Below are 18,604 nucleotides of genomic sequence, written 5' to 3'. Positions count from 1 at the left end.
AGGCCTTAGAGCTCTAAGGCATGGTGCAATACATTACATGTGATGGCACATCTGCATGAGCAGATATGGGCCTCTGATGTCCAGTTCCATTGCTAGACATTACAAGTGATCAGGAAGCCATTTTAAAGATATGTACTGCACACTGGTCACTACGAGTTACCCAGCTACATAATGGCCTCACTGAAAATACTGATGTTTGGTATCAAACATCTTGTCTTAATAAATCTGTACTGATGCCAGTGCTGTATTTTTGAAGACAGGAACCAAGAGGGCACTAGGTGCCCCTTGTATCCCTACTAGTCTCTTAGTGTGCTGGCTGACTGGTACAGAGCTGGCTTTAGCACTGGTAGCGCCCTGTGCGGCAGGCTTTTTTGCCCCCCCACCATAACCTCACTCTACATGAATTTCCTCACTATCACACTCCAACAGGGCCCTTCATCTCTCCATAGCTCCTGTCTCACATGCATTTCATTTGATTTATAGTGCTACTTATACCAATGCAGAGAGTGTCAGAGCACTTTACATCAAACACACACATTCTACAGAAGCAATGCGAATCGACGCTATGGGAAATGTTACAAATGACAATGGAGATTATATTGTGTAGGACTCGCATGACATCCGAACCAGTAGGCAGTATATATTTTTGGGGGATAATCAACTTTATTGATTTAAAATCAAATATGTTAGCAGCACAGGACATTTGATCAATTTTACAAGCATTCACCATAAGAACTATTTGCGAGTACATACCAATTAGTGGATGAAAGCACCATCTTGGTGTGTTGGCATTACACCTGTATGTAAAAGGAAGGTTTAGCGCACTTAGTCCGCCAGGTTCCCCATCATGACCTGGGCTTCTAGCGGGCTGAATTTGGGAAGAGATGTGCCTGTTGAAATATGTATGTTGAGGGCATAACGGAGTTGCAGATATTTATAAAACTGGGAAGCGTGGAGAGTATTACTTCCCCCGCAGCTCCTGGAATGTCCTAATGTGGTCGCCAACCCATTTGTCGCCCAGCAGAGATATCCCTATGTGGTCCCATTGCTTGAACCCGGAAAGTGCCACCACTTCTCCCAGCCATGTAACGTGCCAGAGAGGTGTGTGCTGCCCCACGCCACCAGGCTTGGGTATGGGACACCCGTATAGGTATTAAGTACACAATATCCCTCTAGACCTATATTGCTTTATATCAAACTAGTGTAGGCTCATATATAGGAAGCACAAAACACCCTTATATACACATTATTATTGTGTCTTTTTATTGTGTTTTATTTCTTTTTTTCATCATTTTTATATATGAGTGAAATTCATCTCCTTTTTAAAAAAAAAATATTTTTTACAAAACAATCCAAGCCATACAGAAATATGACAATCTTTGCACGTATATTAAATATTAGAAAAACAGAATTTATACAAAATATGGAAAAAATTGCATATCTATTAGAACCAACATACGGATAATAGCATTTATTTATTATTTAGAATATCCAAAGACAAAAAACCCCCGTACCTTCTCACACCTCTTCACACTTCACATCCATATCACTATCATACATAACATACATACTACCCACCCCAGAGCCAAAATGCATGCACAGATGAAACCAACAGGGGTGAAGAGCTCAACCCTCTTATGCTGTGCTGAACCCTAGGGTGCGTCATTCAAACTGGTCGACGCACGTTTCGATGGCTTAATCCTCTTTGCATGCCATCTTCTTCAAGACCTGTTACTTTGAAGTTTTGTAACGGGCAAGATGAGGGGAATAGGCATTCTGAATTGACAATATGGAATATTATTTTGCTGGATGTCTGTTCTTATATTTATTTGTTTAGAGCCCACAGGAGATATCTTATATTTTCTCCAAAAACAATAACTAAAATTATATATTTATGCTATCAAAGTTGCAAATGTGCCACTTAGAGGCGTTCTCAGTGAATAAAGTAGACCCACATCCATAGGAAACATCCAAAGGGTGAATAGAAAAACTTAAACAACACCTGATACTGAGGCAGGTAATCTTAAGTCAAAATCAAAGAGAAAAGATTCTGCATTATTGAAACAACAGAAGCACTGATAAACATGCAATGTCTGTGAAGTCATTGGAGCCCCCCTATATATATCTCTCAAATAAAGTCAGGCATGCCACAGGATAAACTTTTTGGAAGGAAAGCTTATACTTTTTATTCCGACCCGTTTTATTTTGCTGTATGGATATCTGCTGACACCCGTATAGGAATGCCTGTATTTGGCGGAGTTTCATGTTTCTGAGTTTCATCATGTAGGTCGGATCTGACCACCCCCCGGTGAGCCAGTCGTGGATTACCAGAAGCCGGGTGGCCAAGTAGTAGAGGTCAATGCCTCCTCTTGTGTACCCTACGGGATCTATTATACGGGGTTTACTTTGAGAGCCACCGGTTAGTAATTTTGGTAGTAGAGTAGGAGAAACTATGTTACATTCAATATGGAAATGTGGCAAGTTATGCGAGCCATGTATCAAACCATGTGCATGCAGCATCTGCGTGGCCTTTAATATCTCTCCATATCTGGGGCATTAAGCCCACCCTCTGAGCATGGTTTAATTAAGTTGACCCATTTAACGCGAGGTTGTTTACCAGCCCAGGCGAGGTGTGTCAATGATGAGCGCAAACTATTAAAAAAAGGATCTAGGCAGACTAATAAGAATGTTTGCGAAAAGAAAAAGAAACCTAGGGAGGACCACCATCTTCATTAATGCTAAGCGGCCCACCAAGGAAAGTGGTAGTTTAATCCACTTTTCAATTGCTTCTGATAGTTTTTGCATAGCGCATCCATAATTTTCCAACGGTACAATCACAGGGTCAGTATTGTATCTTTATGCCCAGATACCTTACTGGGTCCGATGTCCGATGTCCACTTTATGGGGTAATTAATGTGAATGGGAGTGATGATAACCGGTACGGTAAAACTTATTGACTTATGCCAATTGATGTAGAGATCTGAGTGCTGCCTAAGTCAGCATCTGTGCAAGGTTTAGATCCGGATTGCATATGTAAAGTAATTTATCATCCGCATAGGCTGCAATAGTTAAATTGTATTGCAGTGCTCGTATGCCTCTATATGCATGATATTCGTGCATTGCACATGCCAGAGGCTCTGCAGCCAAGGCATACAGCAGAGGGGAAAGGGGACAGCCTGTCTCATACCTCTGGCAATCGCTATTGCACGCAACAGAGCACCATTCACTCGTACATGCACTAATGGCTGCGCATACAGGACCTCCACTAGTTTTAAAAAACTATCTCCCACACCCACTCTCCTCAAGACAGCATATAAAAACCTCCACTCTACCGAGGCGAACGCTTTCTCAATATCAATAAATAATGCTGCTGCCTTGACAGTGGGATAAATTCTAACGATGGTACCAAAAAGAGTATGCTAACGAGTGCCCCATGACAAACGCTGTCTGTTCTGGCCTCACCAATCTCGGCAATAGGGATGCCAGTCTATTTGCTAGCACTTTGGCAAATAGTTTGGTGTCTGTAGGATGAACAATGTTCCGGGGGCTTTCCAGGTTTTAATAGGGTAATCAGAGTAGCCTCCCTCATAGTCGGTGACATCGCACCCTGTTTGGCCATCTCTTCAAAGAGATTCACCAAATGTGGGTTGCACACGCAGAGATTACCGCGACCGTTTCATTATTGAAACTGCGCTATTGGTGGCCAGGACTCACTAAACAGACGAAGAATTTTGTCTGAAAGTGCGACATCTGCCAGCAGATGAAGGGTTCCACCAGAGCTTGCCCAGCGCAGACACCTTTACTAATACCAGACAGACCACTCACGTGTATCTATCTGGACCACTACGGCCCCCTAAAATCAGATGGGGCTTACAAGTATATCTTTGTGGCAGTGGATTCATGCTCAAGATTCCAATGGGTATGTCCTCAGTGCTCGGCTGACGCTCAAACTGTTATAAAAGATTTGGGAGTCTTTATAGGGACAAACGCAGTTGGCACATTACATTCTGACCGTGGCCCTGCGTATAGCTCTAGGGCTTACAAGGAAGCAATGGAAGGTTTGGGTGTAGCATTGCGGTACTCCTCTCTGTACCATCCCGAGGGAAATTTGGTCATGGAGAGGAAAAACCGGGACTTAAAACAAACTTTAACAGCAAGAGTATTAGGTTTGGGTGGTAGTTGGGTCAATCACTTATATGGGATACAGCGAGCCCTCAACAACATGCCAAGAAGTTCTCTAGGTGGTGTCACTCCTTATGAGGTTCTATTTGGGACAAGAATGTGGGTACCTGATCTTGATTGTGAAGGCACAGTGGCAGATGAGAAACCATTTGACATCAATTAACGTTTGGCTCTTTTACAGGATCTGGACAAATCCAGAGCCCTACTAAGTAATGTGCAAGTAAAACGCGCCGCCACTGGGGAAGTCAAATCAGTCACGGCAAGACCTGTGTGGATCCCAAAAGTCAAGGATCTGGTCAGATAAAAGATCGAGGAAAAGAAAGAATTTGGGCCATCGTACAGAAAGCCTGTACCTGTCCTGGCTGTCGAAGGGACAAGAACAGTACTTCTTTCGCCTCTTGCCGGCAAAAAAGAAAAGAGATTCGTCTCCATTGATCTGATCAAACCACACTATGTGGCCGATACTGAATGGTAGGCCTCGTGGGCTCCTGGGTAGCCGACGCTCTCCTCTCGCTACCATACAGGAAGTTCAGGCAGAAAAACTCAGCACATTAGAAGAGTCACCAATACCAACAATGAAATGGGACTCATTCCTCTGGAAACAGAACTTCAAACTACAAGTGAAAGACAAATATCAATTCGGCCTAACACCGATGTCTGCTTCAATATGCCTCAACAAGAAACACCTACCAGTTCAACACAACCTGCTGAGCTACCATGGATAGATTGAACTGCATCTTGCTACTTCATCGATTTTGATACCTTCTCTCTTGAGCCCAGCGAACCTGAGACAACACCAGCTCCAGTTTCTCATAAGCAGCAGATTTGTGATTTCTACATTTTTCTGAAAAAAACTTACTTAGTATCACCTTAGCTCCAGCTCTGGCTCATAACTGGAATATTGTTTTTTCTGTTCTGGATTGGCCTAGTGACTGTCTTTTGCTTACTCATAAATGGAAAATATCTCCCAGAATGCTCTGCAGTATCCAATGTGAAATTGGTCCTGAAACCTCATACATCATCTCATCATGAACAAAGAGACTTTTTTTGGGTGAACATTACAGCTGTTCCAATTCTTGTTGGTATTGTTTGGGACAAGGTTGATAATCATGTATTTGGCCCTACTGAACTTTTGAAAATACCACATTTGTTTAAAATTTCTCTAAATGATATCATTACCTCAAGTACATTCTCTGATGATTGGGATTTTGAAACTGTAAATAATATGTTGTCTGATTTGGAACAATCTGCTGCATTTTCAAACAATGAAATGTTAGAGGACATATCTGACTTTGATAGCATGTGCTGTTACCAACATTATGGTCATCACCTTTTACACAAATCCAGTGTCCCACGTAATGTTTTTTCTTACCACCAATGGAAACATTGCCCAACACCACCGAAAGTTAGTTCGAAAACCTTTGCACAGAAATGTTCATATTTTTCAGTGTTTAACACTTATGACCCGACCTCATATTACTATAAGTTTGTACCTCCACCTGCACAGAAACATATGCTAACTAACACCAAACAGATTTACTCTGCATCCTTTATTGCCCAACTTTCTGAACAGGGTTTCGACTTATGAAAGGACACAATTGACACAAAATCAGTCTGGGGTTCTAAGGAATGGCAAGTTCAGGCAACAGAAGCACTATTTAGATCGTGGCTCATCCCACATCAGATCATCTTGTTGAATGACACAGTGCTACAGACCTCCTGTCTTGGACTAGCAAAGAACAAGGATTTGAACACACCACAGTTTCCAACACCGTCACACTTTGAGGGGTGTCATAATGTTACATCACGTGGAGGGTATACGTTAGATGACATCATTCAGTACAATACTTCAGACCCCAATTGGAAGGGATGGTTAGTTTGGCCCACAGACACAAATAGATGTCAATCAAGATTCAGGGGTACAACCGAAGGGTTTAGTATCCATAGGCCAGACCCACGATATGTACAGAGAGAACATCCGGGGGTAGTGACATCATACAGTGTTGGGAAGTTATGCCCCGATTGGCTAAAAACCTCGACACTGTCCAGGGTGAAACAGCACTTATCCTTATTCTCAGATCAGGTGGAATCTATGGGATTTTTTATTAGATCCCCGAAAACCATGTCAGAAACGTTTCTATTACACTATCTATAATGAAATCTGGAAAATCTATCAACAAGAACCTGTGGAGAGACTCCATGAAATAGATAAAAATTAACCTAGAAAAGGTGTTAGCTGTAGTTGACATTGGCATGACTACATTAATTTCCAGGATTTATTCTCTAAGCAACATTGTATCTTCTGCTATTGATATACTAGAACAGGACTTGTCCATACTACAACATGGACAATGTCAACTGCGTTCTATTATGTTGAGCTGGACGCTGCAATCATTGCGCGCTGGTTATGTGCCTTGGCGATTTATCAACAGTATTTCTCTATTTTTAGTATACAATCTAACTGAAAAACAGATTACAATGGCACAAAGGGAAGCAAAATATACAATGCTGCATATTGAAAAACTTGACAAGTTACCTTTTACTGTGGCAGATACAAAAATAACTTAGGTAGTAGTGTTACTCAAAGAGGAAATAACAGCACACCAAACAAATACTAATAGTAAATGAACTAGCTACAGTCAAGGCGTAATAGTGTGAATGGATCAACAATTTCAAAGGGGTGCTCAATGCTTGTACTGGTGTCTACTACCTAAAGACATCGTCCGTATGTACAAGACATACACATATAGCTATTTTCAAGAATTAGACTTAGAAGGCACACCCAAAACAATGCGGAGGATAAGTTCGCCACTAGTATAAATTTTCAGCTATATTCAAGCCGCATGGGACACTAAGAGAATCAGTCCCATTAGTTGGTCATCTTGTTTGGTAACAAATCCAAGACCCCTTGGTACTTCAGTTGCTTCTCATCTTTATTTTTCAAATTCCAATACACGGACCAGCCGACACGTGTTTCGTCTTACAAAGACTTTTTCAAGGCACAAATCAGAAACGACGTCGTATTGAAGGTATATGTGTTGTATGTCTAGATTTGGGGATGATGTCGTCATCAACCAGTCATCTAAATAAGGGTAGAGCAAGACCTTTAACTTTCGGTGATGAGCAGCTACCACTGCTATGCTCATTGAAAAGGTGTTAGGTGCTGACTTGAGGCTGAAAGGGAGAACTTTGAATTGGTAGTAATGTTTTCATATGATAGATCTTAAAAACGTCCTGTATTTCTTTATGATCAGACTTTGGAAATATGCATCTTGAAGATCTATTGCACACTTCCAATCGCCCTGATGTAATTTGGGATAAATTTGGTGCAAAAGCCAACATTCTAAATCTTTCTTTATCCATTTGTTTGGTAGTCTCAGATTGAGAATGGATCTTAATTCTTGTTTTAGTCCTTTCTTTTTTTACCATAAAGAAACTGAAACAAAAGGCAGGTCCTCCACCAAATTATTTTACAGTAAGGTGTTCACTTCTTCTTGTAGTAGGTCTTGATGATGATAGAAAGATTTTGGGTGTGGTATAGTAGGAAAAAGATACTTGAAATTGAGAGAATATCCATTCTGTACAACATTTAAGAACCATTTATTTTTTGTTATTTCTGCCACTCTTGGAAAATGTTTTGAAAACCTCCCCCCATCAGACTGACTGACAGACAGAGGAGAAGGAGGGATGTCTGCTGGCCTCCTCTCCTTTTTTGAGGACCTTTTGGGGTGATAAGGCTGACTTTGTTGCTGCTGTTGTTATGTGTGCCATTGAGGAGTTTGAGCCCTCTGCAGGAAGCACTTACTGCAGCAGGGCTTGTAGCACCTTCGAGATTCTTTCTTCTTTTCAAGACCTATTGCGTTCAGTGTGTCTATTTTAGTTTTCATTCTGACCATCTCATCATCCACCTGAGTGCTGAAGAAGGAATTTCCTGAAAATGGGAGATTGAGAGTTATTTGCTGGGCTTCTGGTTCAAAGCCTGGTAGACTCAACCAAGGATATGGCAAAATACTTGAATCTGTTGTTGCACTTTATTATCTGCTTTGACACCATCATTCATTCCTGAAGGATCTCTTGAAAATCTTGCTGGTTGTCCCTTGAAAGTTTTTCTGTGAATCTTTAAAGAGAATTCTACAGAGATCTATCTCTATCATAGGGACATACCAAGGCAGTTGCCCTTGCAGTTTTTATGCTTTTAGCAGCTGTGCAGCACATTTTCCTCCCCACTGAATCTATACTCCTGCTTTACTTGACTAGAGGAAAGGAAAGTTGAAGCAGAAACAGCATGTGATTTCTTTGCTGCAGAGATGTTTGCTGAATCAGGAACAGCATATGATCTTAGACAGAAAGAGTCCTGATCTGGTATTTTATATTTGTTCAGCTATCTGGAAGGAGCAGACTTAACAGAAGCTGGCACCAGAAACAAATGCATAGCATGTTTCGGAGACCCAGAACCGAGAGCAATAATGGTCTTGAAGATACCTTGAGATGCAGTTCTTCAAAAATCAGTGATGTAGAGTTGGTAGACGTCAGTATGGAAATGTTCCGTTTATTTGCTACTCCTACTAATACTTCATTGAAAGCATTAAGGTCATCTGTTGGCAGTACTCTAGCTGGAGAATCTAAAATGGCCTAAGAGTAATCCCTGATGAAGGAGCCATTTGTGGAGTGCGATAACATTGATGGAGAGTGATGATGTCGCCTAGAGGTCCTGCTTGAGGTTTATCTTCCACTATGGAGGCATCTTGAAGGCGTGCAATATCTTCTCAGGGATCTATTTTAGCTTGACCTACTGACCTAGGAATCCCAAAAGTTGATTTATAGGCCTTGACTACTAATAAATCCAGTAGCTTTGCATCTTTCCCTCTGGTAATGGGTGAACCACATGAAAGGATTGGCTGTAGCTTTGCTTTCATGACTTTAAGAATATGTTCATAGGATTGACAATTCAATGATTTTTGCAAACATTTAAAAGCGTTAATTAAATCCATAGTTTTTGCCCTTAGATCTTTAAAATGATACTTTAAAAAACTCTTATCAAACACCACCCCCACATATCTATAGGTTTTTTTTTTAATAAATCTTTTTATTAACAATTCAAGTAGGGTGATCACTCCATACAGTAAGCAGTAATAACAGTTGTGTCTCAAACTCACAAATCAAGCAGTTGTTCCGTACATTATTTCAGTGGGGTAGTAAAGGATGATGGTTGGCTACACAGTTCAGGCTGCCAATGATTCATCCGGGGGGGTACATATGGGGGTTCACATATATTGCCACGACATACATTCCATTTAGTCTATATCGCTATCCATTTCCGGAGACAGCCACGTGCCACATAGACCGTTTTCTCACGCACCATACACCAGCCCTTATCATTTTTCCAGGCGCTCAATGTCGTGATGTTGCCGCTCCCCACAGGCTGGCGATGTTTCATTTAGCTACCATCTGGCCAAGCGTTGCCCAGAGTTTACCCAAGGTGTTCAGGTCTGTGGGCTCCCAAACATTCTGGAGACATCTTTTGGCTTCTAGCCGAATCTCCACCACCCATATTTCACTCCTACATTCAAGTACTTTCTTCCAATAACTTTGGATCGGCGGACATTCCCAAATGATGTGGAAAAAGGACCCCACTAGGCCGCAATGCCTTTTACACAGCCCCTCTTCGCTCCTGCTCATCAGTACCAGTCTGGGACCCGAGAGATACACCCTATGTCAGATTTTTAATTGGATCAGTCTCAGTTTTGCTGAAATGGCGACCTCCTTTGGTGAGGAGAGTGCTTCCCGCCATTCGTCATCCTCCAGTTCCAGGCCGTCTCGTCCCCATTTCTCCCTTAGTGGTGTTAAAGGATCTGGGGTGCTATGTATCAGCTTTTTGTATGTAAGGGAGATAGATTTTTCGGGCAAGTAGCCGTTGAGCAATCTTTCTTCTAGAGGAGAAGACTCCGGTATAGGGGACCCGGGCGGGATGTTAGCTTGGAGGGAGTGTCTGACCTGTATGTATCTAAAATATTCCGATGCGGCTAACTCGTGTGTCTCTATATCTATATGTTTTGATGACTTAGATTGGCCCTGCTCTGGCCCTCCATGCATTAGACTTCTGTTTTGCTGGTCTAATTTTCATAATTTTAGTTTTTTTGACATTTAGTTCAAGGCCATTTATTTGTATGTAATCATCAAAGGCATTTATGAGTCTTTGTAGGCCAATAGGCGTTTGGCTCAGAAGGATAGTATCTTCAGCGTATTGAAGGTAGCTAATTTGTTCCTCTCCCAACTTTGGAGAATAGGCGTTAACAGAGTCCAAGTGCTGCAAAAGATAGAAAACTACCATCACCCAGCCTGACTTGAACACAGGTATCTGTGTACAAAAGAGTTATAACCATTAACAGTTTCCATAATAAATTTTGGGGCACTGAATCAAAAGCTGCCTTTAAATCTATAAAAGCAATATATAAATTTTGTTTTTTAAGGACAGCCCGCTCTGCAAGTAAAGAAAGTGCCAACAGGTCGGTAGTGGTAGATTGGCCCTTCTGAAAACCAGCTTGATTAAGCTGAATTTTGCCTTGCTGCTTTGCCCATTTTTCCAATTCTCTCGACAGACTTGAGGCAAAAACCTTAGCATCATCGTCAGTTAACGAAATTAACCGATAATTAGTGGGATTGTCAACCTGGACCACATTTATAAATAGGCTGCAGTATACTATCTTGCAATGATGCCGGCACAGTTTCCAATGTCATTACTTCATTAAACAATTTGTTTAAGATTCCAGCCCACATGTCAGTATTGGCACAGAACAAGGCATTAGGCAGTCTATTAGGTCAGGGAGCACCATTTGTACGAAGGCCACGTAGAAGAGTAGTTATTTGATTACAACTTATACATTTTAGGGTAATACTCAAATCAAGACAGGAATCACTAAGTTTCACAATATTATTCATGCCCTGGCACATATCACTCTCCATATCGGTCTTTGATGTACTATTTTTCCCATAACTAAAACACGTATCTGGTTGATATACAGATTGATCCTCCGTGCCATACAGATTTGTAATAAAAGTTATCCAAATATTTTCCGATATATTTACACAGAATGCCCTACTGCCTCCCCTTTCAAGCTTGTTAATTACTGCCCTTAAACTTTTTGCATTATTTCGTTTGGAGGCAAATAATAAGCAGTTAGATTTAGCCTTCCAAATTTCTTGTCTATAAACTTTTTTTAGTGACGTCATTTTATCCTTATAGACAGTTGAATTGATGGAATCTGTAAGAGTAAGCCCCCTGTATAGCTGTATTAAGTAATTTCTTTAATTTAAGTAATTTAGAAATGAACCATTTGTTCGACGATAGATTCTTTGGTTTCATAGGCTTTTGAACTGCATATGTACCCACCAGGGATGTTGTTATGTAGTTCCTTTTATTAATCCTATTGACAGCCCCCAACACGCACTGCTCACCTTCATTTATTAATGTTTTAGCAGCTCGTGTTATTTCCTCCTGTTTGTCCAAATGCCAAACTAACCTCTTCAGATTATATGAAGAGTGAGCCATGTTGGGAAGCTCGTTACATCTAGGGTCACACTTCACTAAAAAATTCAATATTACTATCTGAGGATTATAATCACTTTCGAGTAGATGGATTACCGTGTATTCAGACAATTTTGAGCTTAAATTTTCTGAAATAATCGTGTAGTCAATAATTGACCCTTGTTTCGAGTTTTAAACAATGGAATGAGATTTTCTTTTAACAAATTAAACCCAGCCTGGAACATTATATCATAACACTCTTTTGCATTTCCGTTAGTCCTACCATTTACAGAATGAAAGGAAATCAGGTGCAGATTAAAATCACACGAGACTATAAAACCGGCCTCAGGATGCCGGAATAATAATGCACTTAGGATATCCCGCAAGACATACAGCTGCATAGATTTATTTTCCTGGCACTTAAATATATATTAAGTATAATTAGACTAAATTCTGTGTTATGTAACACAAGGCGTTGTAACCAGTCCAGATCAAAGTCCACAACTTCAACTACTAAATTTAGGTCAGCCGTAATGTAGCACGAGAGCCCTCACTTTACACAACCTGATTTATTGGTACGCACTGCCGGGAGACTATACTAATTAAACCCTAGCTGAGGTGTTGCTTGTTCTCTCCATGTTTCTTGAAATAATAGAATTGTAAAAGAATTTAGAAATAATATTGTATCTGGGTCAGACAGTTGATGGATCAGCCCATGCACATTCCATGAGCATAGTCTTAATTGCACAGCTTTATCAACTGGAGCTAATAACATTCAATTTCCATCTCGTCGATGCGCATTCACAAGACTAGCTGGAAGCCAGAACCAATCCTCCACTCGCATGTTAGTTTTAGGTAACCATTCGCAGATACAACCCCCTGATTGAGAATTAGTATTCAGCAGGCCTGTACTGCAAGATTGATTATCTGTTGGACCTGTTGCACCTCTAAGTACTGGATTTAGCTTATTACTTTCAGGCTTTATTCTTTCCTTTTTGACCTCGGGGGCCAATACCTCTAGGATCCGGGGATATTCTAAGGGGGTCCAATTCTCAACCTTAACCCTTTTCATGCGCATGACGGAGCGGTTCCGTCATGCGCGTCGGTTGCGCTGTGCGCATGACGGAACCGCTCCGTCATGGCCCGGCCAGCACACCGAACCTTCAGCACAGCGCGGAAATCCACGCCGCGCTGAAAGGGTTAATACCACATTCCATAAAATACACACTTGAATCTAAGATTTTAGTCACAATTTTATTAGAGATCCAAGTTGTTATAGTTGACTCACGAAGAAAGTTAGATTGTATTTGTTTGAACTGCACAGACAACAGATCAGTGGTTTTAATAAATGATGAATCAGGAATGGTTGAGATTATTTTCAATATTAAACTCCGATTCAGACTGTCATGAGTACCCTAAGATTCATACAGGGGATGCAGTACTAACTTTCCCCGGATATGGGTACTATTATCCTGTATTGTGCATAAAGAGCTTAATGGGTCTGATTTGCTATCATTAGATAGATTGACATTTTTAAATTCTTTTAAGGATGTTAAACTCTGGGTGGCACTGGGCTTTATCATATTGACTGGACTTAACCTGTGTGGTATATGGACTACCTGGTCTTTGGATGGGAACATAGTCTGTTTGTATATTTGCAATTTAATCTCTGGTTGAGGATGACAATTTATTTCTCTACCTGCAAACCCCAGGGTCGGCTTACACTCAAAATCTGGGGCTTGCTGTCATACTTCTCCATTGTTAATGCCTACTGTATCAGTGATTATAGTACCAGTGGCAGAGAGAACTGAAGTATATTCCATACCTTCTTGAGCAGAGTCCTTATCTGGGCAATCCTGATTAGCTTGATTAAAAATGGGATAACAGCCCTTCATTTTACTACTGTGGCTGCCGGAACAACTGACCTCTTGGCATCATTCCGAACCTTCCGCAACCTTTTTCTTGCCCTTTTAGATAATGGCGGAGCATCACTGAAGCTATCTCCTGAGCTTGAACATAAGTAATTAACAACCTGGATTGTCTCGGTTTCTTATTTCCCTGAGGAGCATGACATTCATCGATTTGTGTAGCTAAGCCCAGACAAACCTCTGGCTCCCCACCAGACTCCACTGGCACACTAATATTATTGCGGATCGCATCTCCCTGGGGTGGTTGCTGATTCATGTTCACACTAGGTACACCGACTCACAGGTTGCTATAACAAACAGGGGTTCGTTCCCAATATGAATTCCCAACTGTTTTTTTAACTTTAACAAGTGATCCTCCTGTTGTCAGGAGGTACCTTATCTAAAATGTGAGAACACTTGTGTGAGAAGTTGGCCTGATATATTCCGTCCACTACTTATAGTGGGCACCTTGTATCAGTCCAAGCAACCCATTATGGTGATAGGTTAAAGACAACCTTTATTGAAAGCTATCCTAGTGGTAGCTATGGAGAGCAGCCTTCAGGCTAAGTCTTGAAGGAATGTAAAGCAGCTTGTTTTACCAGTCTATAATCTCTTGAATGACCAGATGAAAGGACAACCACACTAGGTGTACATTTAAAATATATGTATTTAAGATAAAAAACACCCCTCTAGTCTCTTTATAAGGCTGGAGTTCGAAGTACTTAAGTTACAAGTCAATATTCAACAGTAAAAGCACAAATACACGTTTGGACCCTAGGGGCATACCAAACCATATACCAATAAAGTGGTATAAGAACCACGACTGAGCTAAACACAAGGCCTAGAGCCTGTAGAAGTGCTTGGATCACAAGGAACCACCCAAGGCAGTGAAACAGGGGACCCACGGGGGACGCGTGCAGTGTGAGAACATAGCCGCGAATCGCCGTTAACTTCTATGGGGAAAGTCGCTGTTGAAAATGAAGAGTTTAAGGACACTTAGAGGACGACTACAAGCAAACCCTTTTGGACTTAGAGGTGTCTAGGGCCAACACCCATGGGAGCACTGGAGTACTCGAGTTACCTCACCCAGGGAAGCCGGGTGCATAGGTGTCAAATGGTGTCGGGTCGCGGCGTCGTTTTCAATGGAAGCTGCCAAAGAAGTGCTGCTGCCGTGAAGAGGAGAAGTGTCTGGAGAGATCCAAGCCTGGATCGATGATGGAGGGAACCTGAAAGCAGAGGGGACAGAGTCTGGGTCACTTACCAGTGACCAGGGGCACGATAGTCCAATTCCCACAGATGTTGGGTGCTTCAGGTGAGTTGACGGGTGTCTTGACTCTTCAGCCACGATGTCCAGGAGGCGTCGACGACAACCAGGAGCTGGATTCGAGCTGTCCCACGAAGTCTATCGAGTGATGCAGTGTCGGCGACCAGATTGGACCCAACAAGCCTTGGCAACGGCAAGTCACTTGGAAACAGAGAAAGGACTTCGGTGCAGACCAGCAAGATCTGGGGGACTCACCCAGCGAAGGTAAGTCGGGGCATGTCTGGAGCAACCAGAAAAGCCCAATCAGAAGAGGAGTTGCCTTCATGGGGACCCACTAGTCAATGGGCAAGCGATCACGAAGGAGCCTCGAGCGGTCGCACTTGAAACTGGCCCACGGGTCACTCATTGAGTGGAGGCAAGAGGTCTTCGGTGCGGGAGGTGCTAAAGGCTGGGGCTACTTGGAGCCCAAAGCACAACTTCGAGGAAGACCAGGAAGATGATGGATCAGCAAAAGATCACGGTGTCCAGGGGTCATGGTTGCTGTGGACTCAGGGTAGCCTCGGGAAAGTCTGGAAATCCACCTCTGGTGATGCAAGGACTTCGGCGTCCGGCGGGAGCTTCAGCGATGCAGACCGGACAGTTGCTTCTTTGGTGCCTGCCAAGCAGGGGAGTCACTCCTTGACCCCAAGGGAGATTTCTTCAGTATTCTAGTCGAAATAGAACATCGAAGGTCCAGGATATATGTTGCAGAGTTTCATCCAGGGTAATCCAAATTCTTAGGGACTGGGTTCCCATACTTATACGAAGTTTGGGGTTTGGACATATTCTAGGGACCCACCTATGGGAGGGTTTGGAAAGAGGGGTGGTTACACCCATTTCCTTTGTCCAGTTTCGCGCCAGAGCAGGGGCAGGTAGCCCCTGCAACCGGTTTGAACTGGACTATGCACAGGGACACCAAGTGTGCCCCCAGTGTAGGAGTTAAAAGCACCAGAGAGTGCTCTCGCCCAGCCCCAATACACATCTGCCTGCCTGGGGAGGTGGTTACACCTCCCTGGGCCAGGTAACCTATTGTCCAGGCCTCCTCTGCCGGAGTTTCGGTCAGCAGCAGGAGGCCAGACCCGTGTCTGTGGCAGTGGTATCCATTTTGTGATACCAGGGCTTTAGAAAGTCTTTACCGGGTGAACATGTCTCTCCCTCTAGAAGGGTGGAATGCTACCCCCGCTGCCAGAACTGGTGGTGGGTAGTATTCCAAAGCATTTGACACCAAACACGACATGTTTCCGTGCAGCCAGTCCAAAGTTAGCATTTACCGCGAGGTTATAATGCACTTAAGAGTATATGGTCAGGCTGCACCACAAACAGCATCAGAGGAGGTACTCCAAACGCTGCAGAGGGGCTCTGCTCATGCAGGGGCACACTCTCACATAAAAACCAAGCACTCTGCCTTCAGGATTATCAAGGCCTGCCATAGGAGTGACTTATAGGTTTTATATGCGTGTGCAATGGTAGTGATGTAGGTAGCCTATACAACAGTAAGGGTTGCAGGCACCACCTTACCCAGGCTGCAGTAGCAGACCTGTGGTGTCATTTTGGAGTGCTTCCCAGGGGTGGCATAATACACGCTTCAGCCCCTGGTAGGCCTCTGAGGTAACTATGCCCTAGGTACATAGTATACCATATACTAGGGGCTTATAAGGCACTCCAGAATCCAATTAGAAATGTACCTAATGTATATGGAAACCATTTTAGAGAGGAAGCAGCTAGGCTGGGGTCCTGATTAGCAGGACCACAGCCAGACTAAGGTCGAAAAACAGTGAAACACCAGCAAAAAGTGGGGGTACCCATGCGAAGCAGATCCTACTCTCCTACAACTTGCATCTAATTACTTAATTGTTAATCTCAAACTAAGCCTTCACCACCAAATTTGTCAAATTTTGTAATTTTGATCAATGCCCACCACATAAACTACTAAAGTATTTAGATGTTTCACCTGTATATCAAGCTTGTTTGAATGAAACTTTAGTGCAGTTGTTATTTTATTATCTGCATGTTTATGTATAGCAGAACGCTCATCAGGTATAGGCGAAACGTCATATTTATCTAGGAACAAGAGGTCTGCAGAGTTCAGAGAATTATCTACTAGGGCAATATTCTGTAAAACATGTTCACTATTTATAGGTTTACTCTTTAAAGGGACTGAAATTGGATGTGCATCCAGTACCTGTTCACCAACACATAACCCAGAACTAAATAGATTTAAAAAACTCTTATTGTTTGATACTTCTACTATAGATGATCCTAGACTCTCACATACTCTCTCAGACCCGTTCTTAGGCAACCGAGATATAAAGGAGCATTGGTTAGCTTGAAGTTCACCCAAACAGATAACAGAGGCATCACTGTCATTTGAGAGCTTATTACATTAAGATATGGCCCAAGGATTGTCTTCCACCTGGAGTGCACAGTTCATTGTGGGCCGCTATGTAGTTTGGGTAGACCGCAAATTTACCTGACCAGCTTTTAAGGCATTGTGGACTTGAGCTTTAGCTACAACTACATGGGAGTCCCCAGATTCACATGGGGAATTTGTTACCACAGAAGCATTTGAGGTTAAAGGCAGCAAACTGTTTTCCACTTTCTCTCAGTTTGTCCCTGTGAGATATAATGTCTTCACAAATTTCCTGGACTATAGATAGACACATGTTTTTGAGTGCAGGCGTAGATAAATGCACTTCAGCTTCACATTGATCATTACGTTGGGCATTGTATTTCTGTTTAAAATAGTCCATTATGTTGGGCTGAGAAAAATGGGTCACACCCCAAAGCCCCCCCGCCCCTGGCAGAAGTTAGATTGTAGATTTGACCCACTGTACTTAAAGCACCCCCCGGACTTGATGCTGGCCCATTTACGGTTGACAGATCCTCAAGGTCCATATCATTTACCTGCAAATTATTTTTGGGGGAAAGGGTTTGAATTTTCCTTGCAGCTTTACGCCTCTTTGTTGATCTTGGAACAACAGTTGCACTGGCCGCCTTGTGCGATCTGACCTCATGATGTGAGCCTAATTACTCCAACGATAGCAACATGGAGACAGATATCTCAACAACAAGTTCTTAAGAAACAACACCTCACCTTTAGATTTTTCTTAGAGCCTCTTTGCTTTCTTTTTCTTTTCACAAGAGTGTATGACTCCTGCGGCCTGCTTACTAACAATCTGGCTGGTTGATCAGCTGCCCGGTTGACTTGCTGGTTGGTCCACTTGCCACAGGTTATTGCAGGTTATCTTTAATGAATGGGGCACTAGTGGGGAACAGGGCACAACTGCAGGCTGCACCTGAACCTAGTCAGGCCACCTCCGCAGTCCACCTGTAGCTCACACTCAGCGACCGCCGACTATCAGCAGCCTTACTCAGCCACACACCCACACCCGTAACAGGATATTGGTTATCGTGATATGGGGCAGACCACGGTAACCGTGGTCTCTCCTGGTCTGGTCCCTGGTCCCGGTCTGGTCCCAGAAGGATTGATTACTATTGTTCTGCCCGAGGCCCAATTTCGGATGCAAGGACAGAAGCAGACTAGTGGTGGACATGGGACACAGACCACTTATGTCACATCAGTGGGTATCCAAGCAGGGGCTTGAGGTTGTTGCAGATGTAAGCAGCTTTGGCGAGGGCTACGAGTGGTGCTCTCTTGGCATACCCACAATCCGCACCCGTGTCTAC

The sequence above is a fragment of the Triturus cristatus genome, chromosome 2_1 (assembly GCF_964204655.1).
Source record: "Triturus cristatus chromosome 2_1, aTriCri1.1, whole genome shotgun sequence".
Lineage (NCBI taxonomy): Eukaryota > Metazoa > Chordata > Amphibia > Caudata > Salamandridae > Triturus > Triturus cristatus.
Note: the sequence above shows the minus strand (reverse complement) of the source record.